Source organism: Triticum dicoccoides, chromosome 6A (genome assembly GCF_002162155.2).
Source record: "Triticum dicoccoides isolate Atlit2015 ecotype Zavitan chromosome 6A, WEW_v2.0, whole genome shotgun sequence".
Classification (NCBI taxonomy): domain Eukaryota; kingdom Viridiplantae; phylum Streptophyta; class Magnoliopsida; order Poales; family Poaceae; genus Triticum; species Triticum dicoccoides.
In genome coordinates, this window is record NC_041390.1 from 347,882,733 (window position 1) to 347,901,860 (window position 19,128).

A 19,128-nucleotide genomic window follows, 5' to 3' on the forward strand; every position below is an offset into this window, starting at 1 on the left:
ATGCTGTCTGATTGGGTTCCGTTGGGTGGACTTGAAATTTGACTATTTCGTGTGCTGGTTTAAAGGAGGTCGATTTGGGTCGCTTGTCCAGGATTACATCATCCCAACCCATAGTGGAGCGCAGCATGGTTAACTCTTCGGCTACGAGGGCTTCGGAAAGTGCCTCGAGGGCCAGGTATGCGGTTTTGTTTTCGGCGCAAAGTGCTATGTCCAGATCGCTGGTAAGAGTGATGATTCCGTTGTGCCCAGGCATCTTAAGCTTCATGTACCCGTAATGAGGTATAGCTTGGAAGCTTGTAAATGCATCTCGCCCCAATAGGGCGTGATTCCGCTGTTGAAAGGGGCCACTTGAAAGGTTATCGTCAAATGTGATTTTTCCTGCACAGAGCGCCTCCCGACTAGGAATAATTCCTCGGAAGGTCGTGCTGCTTTGCTCGATGCGACTCCTGTCTATTTCCATTTTCTTGAGTGTATCCTCTTTGATGAAGTTTAGTCCGCTGCCGCCGTCCATGAGCAGTTTCGTGAGCCAAAAACCGTCCACAATTGGATTGAGGACCAAGGCGGCCGGCGCCCGGAATCTTGGTTCGTCACTGCTATTGAAAGTTATGGTCGTGTCATTCCAAGGGTTTGTCGCGGTGACTTGGCAGACTTCGGCGAGGTCGTGGGGGCCATTTTGCGCCGATTTTTTGAAGCGAAAGTCTCGAAGACCATCAATACGCTGAGGTCGTCGTCTTTCAGGGGGTGTTGCTCTGGGATATTTTTGGTGAGGATATCCTCCCCGCTCTTGGCCACTTGCAAGAGTATCCAACATGCTCTATGGCTGTGGGTTGGTATGGTATCCGGTGTTCTGTGTATTTTGCATGGCCTATCAAGCCATCCTTCCAGAACGGTTCTACGCCCCGTAATGGGCTTGGATTTCTTTACTATTGGTTCGGGTGCCTCACGAGAATGCATCCTTTTTGCCCGGACGAAAGGGTGAGTAGAAACCGGTGGTTTCCAGTGAGCCGCCTGAGTTTTCCAGGGGCTTTCCATTGTGCAGTACTTCTGTACGATAATTGCCAAGTCAGCGAAATGTAATACGCGAAAGCGGTTGATGGCGTTGAGGATTCCTAAGTCCGTGCAATTATTGCAGAATGCTGAGATTGCATCTTCGTCGCGGCAATCTTTAATCATGTCTTTGACAAGGAGGAATCTAGCACAAAAGTGATGGACTGTTTCCTGAGACTGCTGTTGTATGTACATCAGATCGCGTATGTCTGGGTGGGTGGATGGCTTTAAATCCGAACCAAGACCCAATTTGGGATCTGGAGTTTGAGAAATCTCCGAGCTTAATGGTTCGGGCTCCGGGATATCAACTGAAATTTCCGGCCCATAATCCGATTCTAGGTTCCCAGGACAGGGCACGTTGTTCCGTGGATAGGTATCCGGCTCTTCGAGCTCAGAAATCCGAACATGGTTCCTCCTTAATATAGGGGAAGAGTTGTTGTCTTGCTCCTCTACTACCGCTATCTGATGGGTGATCAGCGGAGTTTTGATTTCTCTCAAATCGGGTTTAAGCCCAATCCGATCGTAGTCTGTAGCGACCCCCAAGGTGGCAATGTGATCTAGGAGTTCGTTTAAAGACGACAACTCCGTCGGATCCATCCGTTTGGAGTATTCGGAGTCAACACGGAGGTGATTTTCGATGACCCGAGAAGTCATCGTCAGCTCGACGGCCGTACGGGCGGTCATGGTGAAGCCGCCTAGCCGGAGGGTTTGGCCTGAAGCCAGGGCTCCTCTGGAGGTGATATTGTCCTTGATAACAAGGCGAGCCATCAATCATGTCTTCGACGTCATAGCAGAACTCTCAATGAAAGCACCAATGTTGGTGTCAAAACCGGCGGATCTCGGGTAGGGGATCCCGAACTGTGCGTCCGGGGTTGATGGTAATAGGAGACAAGGGACACGAAGTTTTACCCAGGTTCGGGCCCTCTTGATGGAGGTAATATCCTACGTCCTGCTTGATTAATATTGATGCGTATGGGGGTTACAAGAGTTGATCTATCACGAGATCGTAATGGCTAAAACCCTAGAAGCCTAGCCTATATGATTATGATTGCCTCTATGGACAAAACCCTCCGGTTTATATAGACACCAGAGGTGACTAGGGTTGTACAAAGACAGTTACAGAGAAAGGAATCTTCATACCCGAACGCCAAGCTTGCCATCCACGCCAAGGAGAGTCCCATCCTGGCACGGGTGAGAGAATCTTCCGTCTTGTATCTTCATAGCCCAACAGTCCGGCCCATGTCCAACAGGCCGGACGCCCGAGGACCCCTTAGTCTAGGACTCCCTCAGTAGCCCCCGAACCAGGCTTAAATGATGAGGTGTCCGGCACGCAGATTGTCTTCGGCATTGCAAGGCGGGTTCCTCCTCCACGACTTCAAAGGGCTGTATTCGGCCTTCCATTTAATGTTGCACCCATCGGCTTTCGGGCATCCATGGCTTCAGCTTCCACGCGTCGAGCGAATACGAGAGGTCAGAGTATTTTTTGCACATAACACCCCAGCCATGTAAGAAAAGCGTCTATTTAAATAGATTGGATCTTAGATCTGTTCCACACCGCGCGGAAAATCCCCAGAGCTTGTTAGGAGGAACCACTCTGACATGGCTAACGCTTCCAGTTCTTCCTCCCATCCCCACAGCTCCGAAAAAGCCGATTGGGAGAGATGTTTCGTATCTCACGGTCAGCTGGTGAAGCTGCAAACATAGGGCTTTCTTCCCCCCGCGGATCTAGTCCCCGTTCAAGCAGGTTTGAATTCCTTGAATGGCGGGGCTCAGGAGGAGAATTTCCCCAATCCATCTAGGGGGAACTAGTGTGCTTCATTCCCTACTTGCTAAGAGGCGTCAGATTTCCAATCCACCCGTTCCTCCGAGGACTTCTGGAGTATTATGGCCTCCAACTGCACAATTTCACTCCTGCCTCCATCCTGCACATCGCGGGTTACCTTGCTCTTTGTGAGCTATTCCTGGGCTGTGTGGCCCATTTTGAATTATGGACGAAATTATTCTGCCTCGTCCCTCGTAACCAAGGGGATCAATATTCAAAGTGGGCGGAGCCGAGGTATGGCGCATCGCCGGGACCGGATACCTGTCCGGCATGCCGAAGAAGGCATCCGAAGAGTGGCCTTCCGAATGGTTTTATATTGAGGACTTCACTCTTCCTGACCCAGCCTGAATGGGTCTTCCTGAATTTTAAAGTGCTCTGTTGAAGTAATGCCACAGCTGGCGCCCTCGGAGCCTCGAGGAGGAAGATAGTGCGGAAGTACGTCAATTGATGGGCAAGATAAAGACGCTCGCCCAGTCCATATTATCAATAATCGAGGTAATGGAGGCTTAGATAGCGTGGGGGTCTAACCACTCCAATACAGAGGGCTTCACATGTGGCACTATAATGGGGAATATGACGCCTCATGCTGCGGTCGGAAGGGTCCGAAAACCCCCACCGCTTTGGCCAAAATATTGGTCGAACTGTACAAAGGGGAGAAAGAGGAGTTCACTCCTCTCAAACATCGAGATGGATTTTCCATGTAGAATCCTCCTAGCTGGGTGAGTTCTAATCCCACCATTTTACTCAATCCTCTCCTTGAATCATTTTTAATAGATAGTAACCCATCCATTTGCAACAGGAATGGCGGAGGGTTGCCAAGGGGATCCATAGCCCTGCCCCCTAGCCAGAGGATCACAAGCGGGACCTTGACCCCGGATTCGAAGAAGATCTGGATATTTCTGTGGAGCTTGAGGATGGAGTATTCTACCAGGCAAGCTATGATGGCATGGAAGTGCCCATCATCGCCGATTACCACAACCTCCTCCCTGCTTCGCATGTAAGTAATTTAAGAAACACCTTCTTCGAAAGAGCTTCCTCATTACAGCTCACCCATCGCACTATTTCGTGCTCTAAAGGGGAGGCGCCCGACGCCCCAACGTGCACCAGAGGCATCTCCCGAGAGAGCGGCGCCCGCGCCGAGCAAGTTTTCGGAGAGGAAGGCTAACGACAACATGACAGAGCCTTCATCAATGAGGTATAGTTTCTTTCATCATGGCTCCTGGCAGTCACATCAATCAGTGACCCTATCCACTGTGTCTTGTCAGGAAAAACATTTGCCGGACTATGTCCGGGGATCCTGCCGACCGCGCTCCACTAGTCAGGTTCCAGGCCCTGCCTTAAAGGCTAGGGCTGATACGAGAGTGATGCCGGATTGTCCTTCTGCCGAGGAGTCGGATGATGTATCCTTCACAAACTCTGAAGTGGAGAGCGCTATGAATCATCGGCGCCGGCGGGCTGCTTTTCGCGACCCCGGCTTTACAAAAGAGGCATTCAATGCCATCAGCTCGGCTGATGCATACATCCGAGATGCTCGAGACAGGCTTACCAGAGCCACAGACCATCATTTGAAATATATGCGGGTAAGTACACATTTGTCAAAATCTGATAATTATATACCAGTAGCCTCCGAGACTTGAAATAGTTGATACAACTGATTTAAGGATCATTGTACGACCAGGTGCTCACAGAAAAGAACAACCTGTTGTCTCAAGAGCTGGAAAAGTGTCGGACTCAGCTAGCTGTTGCGACCGCCGAACTGGAGAAATCTGAGAAGGCATTGCCTGGTAATGTTCCCCTCCATCGAGGAAATATAATCATGTACCAGTAATATTAATGCTTTTTGTACTCCTCATAGAAGGATCGTCGGATCGACTGAAGGAGGCCCTAAAAGTCACAAAAGCGGGTGAACCAGAGGCCAAAAGGCAACTAGCCGTGGGCAAGCGTGTGCTAACACGGGTCAGGGATGACAAAAATAAGTTGCAGGATTCCAACACCCTGCTTGGCAAAGAACTAAAAGACATGCGAGCTCAACTGGCCGACTCTGTGAAGGAGAATAAGAGACTACGAGGTGGCATATTCAGTATGCTTTTCAAACTTGCCTCCCTATAATTCAGCGGGGGCAGGAACTGACAGATTTATGTCTGTAGGTATGTCGACTGGCCGTCCTGAAGAGGAAATGTCCGGATCTCAAGGCGACCTGCTACAAGAGTTGTCCCAGATGCACGAGAGAGTTTGGCAAGCAATGCGGAGTGTTGCCAAGGCTTTATGGCCATCCGCCTCCCCTCCAGGAAGTATGGTGGAGCTCGTGGAGCTATTAAAAGGGGCACTGCGGCGTATTCGATTATGGAAGATATCAGCCTAACGAGAAGGTGCGCGAGAGGCCTGGGCCATGGTGAAGACACGGTTCACCAAGCTTGATCCGAATCACATGGCCCGGGTCGGGCCTAAAGGGTCAGATGGAAAAGAAATTCCCATTAGTTTAGTATATGACCAAGTAAATGTAGCCGCCAAATTTCCCAACAGGATTGTAAGCTAGACAACATGTTAGACGGTATAGAGGAAGTAGTTTTTTGAGTCCAAGTGACTATGTACTTCCGTTGACATAATTATCCCTAGCCGAATTGTAAAACGATTTTGATGGCGGACCTTCTCACTTTGACCTCTGGACCCGAAGGTGCAGAGTGTTTCCGAATACCAAAGCGGCGATATAGACCGGGGTATGCGTGGAAACCAGACGTAGGGGTCATGGTTGCTTGAACAGACAAGTTGTATCTGGCTAGCTATGTTATATTACATTGTAATTGTAAGGAACATCTTCTAGAGAGAATAGTTCTGTTAAGGGTTCCTTTCCCTGGGTGGACTTGTGTTAATGTGCATGCCCGAACTGTGATTGAAAAATCGCAGTATGCGTAACATCTGGGGGTTCATGGTATAATGAGTGTAAAAACGTCTTTAGTCCGCCGACTGGATATTCCCTTAAGAACGTTAGCTTTCGGCTTCACCCAGTCTGAGGTACACATCTGGATGACCCGGCAGTAACAATTGCAGAGGTGCTCCCTTTATGCCCTAGCCAAACAAACGGGAACATAGGGCATAAGCATAGGAGCCAGGCAACCCAGCTTGGCCAAAACTTAAGTCACAACGATGCATATAATGGCGAAGAAAAGGTACATATGGGGAAAAACACATATGTGGTGAGCTTGATGCCTAGAGAATAACAATAAGCATCTGTACAAGAAGCCCCCAGGTATTATGGGCGTACATATTTAAAGATGTGTACGTCATAGGTGCACAGTTTAGCCACATGAAAGCTTTAAAGATATAAAAAGCGAAAAGAGAGGAAAAAGTAATGGAAACAGAAGGGAGAAGGAGACGAACAAAGAGTTCAGTGCTAGGCGTAGAATCTTCGGAGTCTGGCCGCGTTCCATGGGTTCGGCTCTAGGATATTGTGTGATGCATCACACAGGCAGTACGCTCCTCCAGTGAGAACTTCGTCATTGATGAAGTGACCCTCCTACTTGGGCTTGTGTTTGTCCTTTTTCTTCTCTGGCAAGCATAGAACAAGTTCGCCAACATTATAAGTCTTGGCCCGCACTTCTCTACTTTGGTATCTGTGAGCCTGCTGTTGGTAAAATGCGGAACGGGCTTTTGCGACGTCGCGCTCCTCCTCCAGGGTATCTAAGTTGTCCTACCAATCAAGCTCGGCCTCTCTCTCTTCATACATGCGCACTCGAGGTGAGTCATGAATAATGTCGCAGGGTAGCACAGCCTCTGCGCCGTACACCATGAAGAAGGGTGTATATCCGGTACTGCGATTGGGCGTGGTCCACAGCCCCCCAAAGTACGGAGTCAAGCTCCTCAACCCAGTGCTTGTCTGATTCTTTCAAAGACCGCACTAGTCTAGGTTTGATGCCGCTCATAATAAGACCATTGGCTCATTCGACTTGACCGTTTGTTTGCGGGTGGTCGATGGAGGCGTAATCGAGCTTAATGCCCACATTAGCACACCATGTTTTCACCTCATCGGCTATGAAATTGGAGCCATTATCGGTGATGATGCTGTGTGGGACACCATAACGGTGCACGACACCAGATATGAAGTCTATCACTGGTCCGGCTTCGGCCGTTTTAACTGGTTTGGCCTCTATCCATTTAGTGAACTTGTCTACCATGACCAACAGATATTTTTTCTTATGGCTTCCTCCTTTAAGGGGTCCGACCATATCAAGCCCCCAGACCGCAAAAGGCCAAGTGTTGGGGATTGTTTGTAGAGCGGTGGGTGGCATACAGCTTTGGTTGGCGAAAAGCTGGCATTCGACGCATTGTTGGACAAGGTCCTATGCGTCTACTCAGGCTGTCGGCCAATAGAAACCTGTACAGAAGGCCTTACTTACAAGGGCCCGAGCCGCGGCGTGGTGGCCGCTGAGGCCAGCTTGAATTTCGACCAATAGTTGTCATCCCTCTTCTTCGGAGATACATCTTTAAAGTACTCCAGTAGCACTCTTCTTGTAGAGCTCTCCGTCATGGACCTTGTAGGCCTTTAAACGCTGGACAACGCAGCGAGCCTCATTCTGGTCGTCAGGGAGCTCTCGCCTATTAACGTAGGCCAAGAAGGGTTTGGTCCATGGGGCAATTATTGCCATGATAAGATGGGCCGATGGTGTTACTTCGGCGGCTGAGCCCCCGATGATATTGGTATTGTGTTCGGAATCTAGGGGTATAATCGGATCTGGACTGGTGTGGCCGCTCTCCCCTTGCCACACCAGGATGGCTTGAAGATCCTTTCCACGAATACGTTAGGCGGGACGCGGTCGTGCTTAGCGCCGATACAAGCGAGGACATCCGCCAAGTGATTACTCTCTCAAGCCACATGATGAAACTCGGGCCCCTAAACCGAGCCAACATTTTTAGAATGGTGTTATGATAGGCCGCCATCTTCGGATCTTTGGCATCGAAGTCTCCATTTATTTGGGATACTGCGAGGTTTGAATCCCCGCGCACCTCTAGGCGTTGAATTCCCATGGAGACAACCATCTGAAGACCATGCAATAAGGCCTCGTATTCGGCTGCATTGTTGGAATATGTGTATAATATTTGGAGTACGTACTGGACTGTGTCTCTGGTGGGGGACGTTAAGACAACGCCCACTCCTAAGCCCGCCAGCATTTTGGAACCATCGAAATACATGACCCAGTTGGAGTATGTGCCGTACTCTTTAGGGAGTTCGGCCTCTGTCCATTCAGCGACGAAGTTGGCCAGTACTTGGGATTTAATGGCCCGACGCGGTTTGTATGTTATGTCGAATGGAAGTAGCTCAATGGCCCAATTGGCAATCCGGCCCGTGGCATCACGGTTGTTTATTATGTCATTGAGTGGTACCTCGGAAGCCACTGTGATTGAGCACTCTTGAAAGTAGTGTCGTAAATTCCGGGATGCCATGAAGACCGCGTATGCTATCTTTTGATAATGAGGGTACTCGGATTTGCATCGTGTGAGGACAGTGGATACATAGTATACCGGCTTCTGAAGCGGGAATTTGTGTCTGTCCTCCTCTCGCTCGATGACGAGCACCGCGCTCACCACTTGGTGAGTTGCCGATATGTATAATAGCATGGGTTTGCCGACGTTTGGTGCGGCCAGGATTGGGTTGCTTGCTAAAAGAACCTTTATTTCTTCCAGTCCGGTCGTTGCCGCATCGGTCCACTCGAAGTGGTCGGTGCATCAGAGAAGGCGATAAAATGGCAGTGCTTTTTCTCTTAATTTGGATATAAAGTGGCTTAAAGCTGCCACACATTCGGCTAATTTTTGGACCTGTTTAAGGTCTGTTGGCGTAGCCAATTGTGACAAAGCTTGTATTTTGGTTGGGTTTGCTTCAATTCCTCTATTGGAGACGATGAAGCCCAACGATTTTCCAGTGGGAACACCGAAAACACACTTTTCCGGATTGAGCTTGATGTCATATGTACGGAGGTTGTCGAATGTGAGATGCAGATCGTCTGTCAATGACTCGACGTGCCTAGTTTTGATGACGACGTCATCCACATATGCTTCAACTATCTTGCCGATCTGTTTCTCCAAGCATGTTTGAATCATGCGCTGGTAGGTGGTCCCGGCATTTTTGAGCCCAGAGGGCATAGTGTTGAAGCAGAGTGGCCAGTATGGGGTAATGAATGCCGTTGTGGCTTGGTCGGGCTCCTTCATCTTGATTTGTTGGTATCCGGAGTATGCGTCGAGGAAACACAATGAGTTGTGTCCGGTGGTAGCATCGATAATCTGGTCGATGCGAGGGAGGGGGAAGGGATCCTTAGGGCAGGCCTTGTTGAGGTCCTTGAAATCGACGCATGGGCGCCAGGATTTATCCTTTTTTGGAACCATCACCAGGTTTGCTAGCAGTCCGGATGTTTAATTTCTCTGATAAATCCAGCCTCGATTAACTTGGCTAGGTCCTCCCCCATAGCTTGTCGTTTGGGTTCGGAAAAGCACCGCAGTGTTTGCTTGACCGGTTTATATCCCTTTAGTATGTTGAGACTGTGTTCGGCCAACCTGCGTGGGATTCCTAGCATGTCAGAAGGGTGCCAGGCAAATATGTCCCAGTTCTCGCGCAGGAACTCTCATAGCGCGGCATGAACCGTTCGGTCGAGCTAAGCCCCAATGGATGTTGTCTTCTTGGGGTCCATCGGGTGGACTTGAAATTTGACTATTTCGTTTGCTGGTTTAAAGGAGCTCGATTTGGGTCGCTTGTCCAGGATTACATCATACCTATCCACAGTGGAGCGCAGCACGGTTAACTCTTTGGCTGCGAGGGCTTTGGAAAGTGCCTCAAGGGCCAGGGATGCGGTTTTGTTTTTGGCGCGGAGTGCTATGTTCGGATCACTGGTAAGAGTGATGATTCCATTGGTCCCAGGCATCTTAAGCTTCATGTACCCGTAATGAGGTATAGCTTGGAAGCGTGTAAATGCATCTCGCCCCAATAGGGCGTGATATCCGCTGTTGAAAGGGGCCACTTGGAAGGTTATCTCTTCGGATCGATATTTCTCCGAGGTGCCGAATACCACGTCAAGTGTGATTTTTCCCGCACACTGCGCCTCCCGACTAGGAATAATTCCTCAGAAGGTCGTGCTGCTTTGCTCAATGCGGCTCCTGTCTCTTTCCATTTTGTTGAGTGTATCCTCATAGATGAGGTTTAGTCCGCTGCCGCCGTCCATGAGCACTTTGGTAAGACGAAAACCGTCCACAATTGGATTGAGGACCAAGGCGGCCAGTGCCCGGAATGTCCGAAATCTTGGTTCGTCACTGCTATTGAAAGTTATGGTTGTGTCGTTCCAACGGTCTGTCACGGTGACTTGGCAGACTTCAGCGAGGTCGCGGAGGGCCCTTTTGCGCCAATTGTTTGAAGCGAAAGTCTCGAAGACCATCAATACGCTGAGGTCGTCGTCTTCCAGGGGTGTTGCTCTGGGATATTTTTGGTGAGGACATCCTCGCCGCTCATGGCCACTTGCCGGAGTATCCAACATGCTCTAGGGTTGTGGGTTGGTATGGTATCCAGTGTTGTGTGTATTTTCCATGGCCTATCGAGCCATCCCTCAAGAACGGTTCCGCGCCCCGTAATGGGCTTGGGTTTCTTTACTATTGGTTCGGATGCCTCGCGAGGATGCATCCTTTTTCCCCGGAAGAAGGGGTGAGTAGAAACTGGTGGTTTCCAGTGAGCTGCCTGAGTTTTCCAGGCGCTTTCCATTGTGTAGTACTTCTATATGATAATTGCCAAGTCAGCAAAATATAATACGCGACGGCAGTTGATGGCGTCGAGGATTCTGACGTCCATATTATTATTGCAGAATGCTGAGATTGCGTCTTCGTCGCGGCAATCATTAATCTTGTCTTTGACAAGGAGGAATCTAGCCCAAAAGTGAAGGACTGTTTCCTGAGACTACTGTTGTATGTACATGAGATCACGTATGTTCAGGTGGGTGGGTGGCTTTAAATCCGAACCCCGACCCAATTTGGGATCCGGAGTTTGAGAAATCTCCGAGCTTAATGGTTCGGGATCGGGGATATCAACTGATCTTTCCAGCCCATCATCCAATTCTAGGTTCAGAGGATAGGGTGCGTCATTCCGTGGATAGGTATCCGGCTCTTCGAGCTCGGAAATCAGAACATAGTTCGTCCTTAATATAGGTGAAGAGTTGTTGTCTTGCTCCTCTACTACCGCTATCTGATGGGTGATCAGTGGAGTTTTGATTTCTCTCTGATCGGGTTTAAGCCCAATCCGATCGTAGTCTGAAGCGACCCCCATGGCGGTGATGTGATCTAGGATTTCATTTAAAGATGACAACTCCACCGCATCCATCCGTTTAGAGTATTCGGAGTCACCAAGGAGGTGATTTTCGATGACCCGAGAAGTCATCACCGGCTCGACGGTTGTACGGGCGGTCATGGTGAAGCCGCCTAGCTGGAGGGTTTAGCCTAAGGCCACGGCTCCTCCGGAGGTGATGCTGTCCTTGATAACAAGGCGAGCCATCAATCCTGTCTTCGATGTCATAGCGGAAATCTCAATGAAAGCACCAATGTCGGTGTCAAAACCGGCAGATCTCGGGTAGGGGGTCCCAAACTGTCCGTTTGAGGTTGATGGTAACAGGAGACAAGGGACACGAAGTTTAACCCAGGTTCAGGCCCTCTTGATGGAGGTAATACCCTACGTCCTGCTTGATTAATATTGATGAGTATGGGGGTTACAAGAGTTGATCTACCACGAGATCGTAATGTCTAAAACCCTATAAGTCTAGCCTATATGATTATGATTGCCTCTACGGACGAAACCCTCCAGTGTATATAGACACCAGAGGGGGCTAGGGTTGTACAATGTCAGTTACAGAGAAAGGAATCTGCATATCCGAATGCCAAGCTTGCCATCCACGCCAAGGAGAGTCCCATCCGGACACGGGTGAGAGAATGTTCGATCTTGTATCTTCATAGCCCAACAGTCCGGCCCATGTCCAACAAGCCAGATGCCCGAGGACCCCTTAGTCCGGGACTCCCTCACCGGACCAAGCACCGTTGCTGCGGCTGTGCTCATCGGCTAGAGGAGTGGGCACGGACGGAGTGACCCCCTCGCCTGTATCTTGCAGAGCTTGACCATCGACATGTTGCTGATGTTGTTCTCCTTCGGTAGCTCTGGCCCCTGTGTCGGTCGCAGGGGAGGCGGTAACGGTGCCACCTGCTCCAACCACGCCCCCAGCGGCGTCCACGTCCTCGTGAGCTCCCGTGTCCTCTACGGCATTGGAGGCTGTGGGCGGAGGAGCCTTCGAGGTGGATGGATGAGCCAGGTGCTAGACTTCTTCTTGGGCGCCATGGTCAATGGCGTTGTCGAGGATGAAGATGTTGACGAAGATGATGCGCGGCGTATGCTTTCAGGTTCGCGCAAGCGCTCCCCCTACCTGGTGCGCCAAAGATGTCGCGGGATTTCCGCGGCCACCTATGGGACTGGGAGGCCCCTTGTTGGTTCGCAGGGGGCGGTGCGTTGCACAAAGAGCAGACCAGCGTACGACAGCGCGACGGGGAGCACACAAGCAATTTACCCAGGTTCGGGCCGCCGTAAGGCATAAGACCCACTCCTGCTTTAGTGGATTGATGGAAGGATGAATGTGGTGGTCTGAAGTACCCTCGCCTGACAAGGTTTGCCTGCAGCGTCTACGCGCATGTGGTGGCTTGGGGTTGTCAATTTTCCAACCTTGTAACCCCTCCTACGAGTGCCATGGGCCTCCTTTTATAGATTAAGGGGTCACGACAGTGGCAAAGTGGTCATTATGCACTGATATGATAGCAAATAGTGCTATCATACCTAACTCTGCGGGCTGACAAGGTGCATTAAATAGGATGCTTAGTGTCACATCACTGGGCGCCCGGCAAGGCCCGTCGGGCCATCTTACCGGCTCCGCACCTGCTCTCTTGACATGTCGTAGGACGGGTGTCATCTATAGGCTTCTCTATAGGAAATGGCTGCTGTCGGTGTCAAAACCAGCGGATCTCGGGTAGGGGGTCCCGAACTATGCGTCTAAGGCGGATGGTAACAGGAGGAAGGGGACACGATGTTTACCCAGGTTCGGGCCCTCTTGATGGAGGTAATACCCTACGTCCTGCTTGATTGTTCTTGATAATATGAGTAATACAAGAGTTGATCTACCACGAGATCAGAGAGGCTAAACACTAGAAACTAGCCTATGGTATGATTGTTGTTGTTTGTCCTACAGACTAAACCCTCCAGTTTATATAGACACCGGAGGGGGCTAGGGTTACACAGAGTCGGTTACAAGGAAGGAGATCTACATATCTGTATTGCCAAGCTTGCCTTCCACGCCAAGGAGAGTCCCATCCGGACACGAGACGAAGTCTTCAATCTTGTATCTTCATAGTCCAACAGTCCGGCCAAAGGATATAGTCTGGTTGTCCGGATACCCCCTAATCCAGGACTCCCTCAGTAGCCCCTGAACCAGGCTTCAATGATGATGAGTCCGGCGCGTAGATTGTCTTCGGCATTGCAAGGCGGGTTCCTCTCTAAATCCTTCATAGAAGATTTTGAACATGAGGATCGTGTCCGGCTCTGCAAAACAAGTTCCACATACAACCGTGGAGAGAATAATATTTTCACAAATCTAATCTGCCGACGCATTCCGTAGTGTGACATCACACCACAGCCAGGTCACCATTCGAATCGTTTTTCACAACCAACCTCAACGTGTTTCGCGAGGCGGTTTCCTTGGCACGTCTTGTCGAAGCAGAGATCGTGTCCCCTTATTACGGGATTCCCATCAATATGGACGTGGGTAACCCAACCGCGCCATCAATTACGGCGCATGGGGGATAAGTGAGTTTTACCAGGCTGGTGGGGGTGCATAGTTTCGTCCGCCCTTATAAAGGGATAAGGGTTCACCTTTTTCTACCCACTCCTTCTTCCTCCTTGCTCATCCATTCTCGCGCACTCGAGCTCCAGCGCCCAAGTCCACATCCTTCTTCTCAACCCTCTCCAAACATGTCCGGAGTGGGAGGCAAGTGGATGGTCGCCTCCGTTACGGAGGGAGACAACAAAAAGCTGCGCGGGGCCAGATACTTAGCCGCATATATTGCGCACCGGCTGCCAGCCGCGGGGCAGATCGTCCCTACCCCGGAACCTTACGAAAGGGTGGTTTTCCTCACCCACTTCGTCCGCGGACTGGGTTTCCCCTCCATCCATTCGTCTGCGGCCTTATGTTCTATTATGGTCTGGACTTCCATGATCTAGCTCCGAATTTCATCCTCAACATCTCGGCGTTCATCATCGTGTGCGAGGCTTTCCTCCGCGTCCGGCCCCACTTCGGCCTGTGGCTAAAGACCTTCAATGTCAAACCGAAGGTAGTAGGCGGCCAACAAGCGGAATGTGGCGGAGCCATGGTGGGCAAAATTCCCAATGTTACATGGCTCGAGGGCTCCTACGTGGAGACCATAAAGGGGTGGCAATAGGGGTGGTTCTACATCACCGAGCCGCGCGACACCAACTGGGTGGCGGCCCCCGAGTTTCGATCTGGAATCCCCACGCGGCTCACTTCCTGGAAGGAGAAGGGCCTGTCCTGAGCCTCATCGGTGGAGCTGGATGGACTCCAGAAGTGTATCCGGAACATGATAGGCAAGAAACTCAAGCTTGTCAACATAGTCCAGGTCATGCTCTTCCGTCGGATCCTCCCGTGTCAACGACGGGCTTTCAACTCATGGGAGTTCGACCCGGGCCAGCACCAGACTCTACGTGAGCTCTTCGACACGACGCATAAGGACGTCTGGAAGGTGCTGTTCAAGGGCGCCGAGGTCCCCGCTCCCCTTACCGAGGACCTCGGGCTAAGCGCGACGCGCCCTGCGAATCCGGTAAGTTCTGTACACCTCGTAGGGTATTTATTTTCTGTAGTTTAACCATGTGCAGGGTCTGAGCTCCCATGCCTTTGACAGGACTGGGTGGAGACATCGGAGCACATTGACTGTCCGGCCCCTCTGCCCGAAGACCCTGCAGACGCTCTCCTGACGGAGATGCGGACTCCGGCTCCTTATGAGGTGCCGGAGAAGAAGATCAAGAAGAAGGCCGCGGAAATCCAAAAGAGTTCCCGGCGCCAGGTGGTATCGGACTCATCGTCCAATAACTCCAAGACGCACTCCTCCCGTGGGGAGGAGGAAGATGATGGTTCTCCCCCTCCAGCTGGGGGAGACAGGAAAAGGAAGGTCGCCCCAACCGGGGAGGCCGGAGGGTTCAAGAAGGGAAGGACTCTCCTTCCGTATTGTTCCACCACCGCCGCCGACAGTGAAGACGAGTGGTCACTCAGGGCCAAGCCCCTGGCGAAGTCGTAAGTATTCGGATACCAGAGTAACTCATAGCATACTTTTATTGCACTGCTTCTCCTAACGTCGAATATGATCATGCAGTCCGCCCCGAGCCCACATCGACGTATCCTCGTCGGACGGTTCCTTGGACTCGTCGGATATGAATAGCGAGTCACTTCCAACCGCCTCCTCTCCTCTCCCTACGGACACTGTCGAGGTATTGTCTCAAGGGGCACCGAACCGAGGGGAGGTAGTCCTGGAGGCGCCTCAAGGCGACCTTCAGGACTCCAGGCGCAAAGTGAGCAAGACTCCCAAGGGCTCCAAGTTCGGCCCTCAGCCGAACACCGTGCTAGAACCTCCAATGGTTCCAGACTCCGGCGGGCGGCCCCCTGCCAAGAGGGGCAAGCCGCCCATGCCGGTGACCTCTGTCTATCCAGAGGCACCGGACAACCTACTGGGAGCGCTTCGCGGCGCTTCCATCGATGAAGAGCACCGCACTATTATGAGTGCGGTGATCAAGAAGGTTCAGTTCACCAAGAGCGGACTGACTGAAGCCTGTGCCAACCTTCCAACAGGCTTCGATGTAAGTATTTAAAATATAGGAAAAAATTACCGCATAGACAGTAGCCCCTGATGCTCTGTTTGGTGTTCACAAAGAAAAGCCAAATAGAGGACCCAATAACACTCAGGAGTCTAATACAAGTATGTCTATATGCGTATGCAGGCTTCGCTGCTGACCTCTGCCGCACTGACTGCGGAGGTCGCCGCACTGAAGCAGAACCTCGAGCGGTCTGAGAAAGAACTCGGCCTTGCCAAGAGGCAGCTCGAGGAGAACAAAGGTAAGTAATACCTTGTGTATATATATATATATATATATATATATATAAGATGTGGTTGCAAAATGATAGGATCATTATGGATGTGCCAGGGGCCACGACCGAAGTGGCGACCCTGAAGCGAGCGCTATCCGAGGCCGAAAACAAAGTGGCCGAGGAGCGCACCGAGCGGGAGAAACAAGAGGCACGGGTGGGCGAGGTGCAGCAAGAGCTCCAGGCTCTCGTGAAGAAGCACGAGACTTTGGAGCTTGACTCGAAGACGCGAGAGTCCGAGCTTGCCGCGGCCCTCGAGAGAACAAAGCATGCCAAGGCTGAAGCCCAAAAGGCCCTCCAGAAAATTGAGGCGATGAGGAAGATAGCGGCGGGTAAGGCATTCATTATGCAAAGCAAGCATGTGAAAGTAAATTACTTGTTACTTACCCGAGTCCGGAGCTCTCCAGGAGCATTCATAGAGCCCCGCAGCGTGTCGGATGCCGCAAAGTACTACTAGGACGAGGAGGGAAGCTCGACGGAGAAGTTGTTATGGTCTTAGTATACTGGGACCGAACACCCGATGCCTGTGAGCGACCAGCTGAAGCAACTGGTCGAGCTGCACAAGGCGGCCGAACAGGCCATGAGGGGCCTTATACTCCGGATGTGGCCTGGCGACTCCCTTCCCGACAGCTACTTTGGCCTGGTGAGGCGGCTTGTGGATGCCTTCCTATGGCTGGAAGTCATAAAGCGGTCCATCTGCATCGAAGGTACATGCCGGGCTTTTGCCCGTGCGAAGGTGCACTAGGCCAAGATGGACGCCGAGAAGCTGGTGAAGGAGGGGCCGCCGCAGGGCAAGGAGTATCGCCACCCTGAAATGTATTATGAGGGTGTCCTGAAGGGTGCCCATCTTGTGGTGGACGAGTGTGCGAAGGATGTAATTTTTGAATGAACTTGCTCGTGTGATCCTATATTATGAAAACTTGTTCATGTGCGCTATGCAACGCTTGTTTGAATTTAAAATATTACCTTCTGTGCGGCTGTTTATTGAATCTGAGAGATGGCCAGTCGTCGGCTTCTGCCCCCATGCCACGAGTGCTGGGGTGTTCGGGATAAATCTGAGCACTCTTTTTTCCATTGTTGGGTCCTTCGAGGGATGTTGGGGATATACCCCGCGGTATGACCCGGCCAGATGTATAACCCGGCCGAACTTGGCGACTCACTAATGACCCGCCCTGACTGGATGACTCACTAAGTGAACCGCCCGAGCCTAGCGACTTATGGGTGACCTGGCAAGCGGATCAAAGGAGCGACAAGACCCGGGGGCCCAAGAGGCTCAAGGACCAGAAGGCCAGCTACGTTATGGTAGGCCGGCTTAAGAGGAAAGGCATGAGGAATATCTCCTTTACGAGGAAGCAAGACCCGGACTTGTAATCAACTTGTAAGAGAAGATAGACTAATCCTAGTCCTACTAGGACTCCACATGTAACCCGCCCCTCTAACTTATATAAGGAGGGGCAGGGCTCCCCAAAGAGGGACAAGAAACAAGAAACAATATTTAGGGCTAGACACCAAGAGGAGAGCCGGCTTCCGGCGACTTCCTCATAATCATAATGAGATCTAGCCACAAACAGCATGTAGGGTTATTACTGGATGATGTTTGTCGGGGCCCAAAGCTGTCTAAATCCTCGTCTTGTGTGTTGCGTCTCTCGATTCCGCTCAACCCCTTCAAGCTACCACATAGATGTGTTGGCCTCGCGACTAATTCCTTACACTAGGACATCTGCCGTGACAATTCCACGACAGTTGGCGCCCACCGTGGGGCCTGCGCACGGTGGTGTTGAGTTCTTGAAGGGATCTTTTCTAGGATTCGAGAAGTTCGCAATTTTCCGGCTCAAATCAGCATGGAAAATTGACATCAGCTATAAGTTCATCAGTCAAGATTGACGAAAAATTCTGCTGCGGCGGGCGTGAGATAAAGACTGTTTTAGAGTTTGGAGTTCTGCTGTGCGGTCGCAGATGCGACGTGATCCGTCCAATCTGAAATCAATCAACAAGCGCGTGTACAGGCAAGAGTAAAACTGAAGTGGTTTCGTAAAGTGATCTACTACTTTGATTATGCTACTATTTTCATGGAGTCAATACTACTACGGTAATACTCCACGGCGGCTGTTTGTACAAAGCGACCCATCCATTGATCCATCAGCACGATAAGAAAAGTCAAACCAACAATAAGTCAGAGGAGAACCCGGATATGGATTGGACTCCGATTCCACCTCCGCCGGCTTGCTTCTGTCGTGGCCCGCCTGCTGCCTCGCGTACGCCCCGGCGGCTTCCGAGCCATTGCCGTCCTCCACACCGCGGCCTACCTCCGCCGCCCGACTGCAAGTCGCTGCCGTGGGCCCACTTCGACCCAGGGCCGGCCCATAGGCCGGGGCAGCAGGGTGCCCGCCCTGGGCCCCAGGAGGTAGGGGCCCCGACCCAGCTGGTAGTAGAACCCAGTGTGTTTTTGTCTCAGGCCAAGGAAATCTAGAGAACAAAATAGGGCCCAAGGTGCAGCCGTGCAAGTCTAAAGCCCATTAAACTGGTGGATATACAAGCAATACTCACGGAGAAGTCAAATTGGTTTCCACTGGATCCACAAGTCCCTCGTTAGTCCTCCTTATTCGGTGACTCCTCTCCTCCCAACTTTGCCTAAATTCACAGTCAATGAACAACGCCGCCGTTTCGATGACTTTCAGATTCCAAGGGCGCGGCAAGCAATTAACGGGTGATCATCGATCCTTCCAATCACAGAGATCTGCATTCTCCTAGTAATTCTCTTCCTTATAGTTTAATGATTCAGTTTCAAATAGCTTTGCTCTCCATCTCTGGCTCTAACTCCTTCAGATCTGCTGACTTGCATAGGTCTTCTTAAATTCTTCGGCTCTTCATCGGTTCTGAGAAAGCATTAAGGAGATTAGGAGAATGGGAGACGTTAATTTAATTCATGGTGTGGGCTTCTCATTTGTGCTGACTATTGTGGCATTCGTACAAATTCACATTATGCCATATGATATCCAGGTGCTTTTCTGATCTGTATTGAACATCTTTTATGCACCATATATGATGACATGT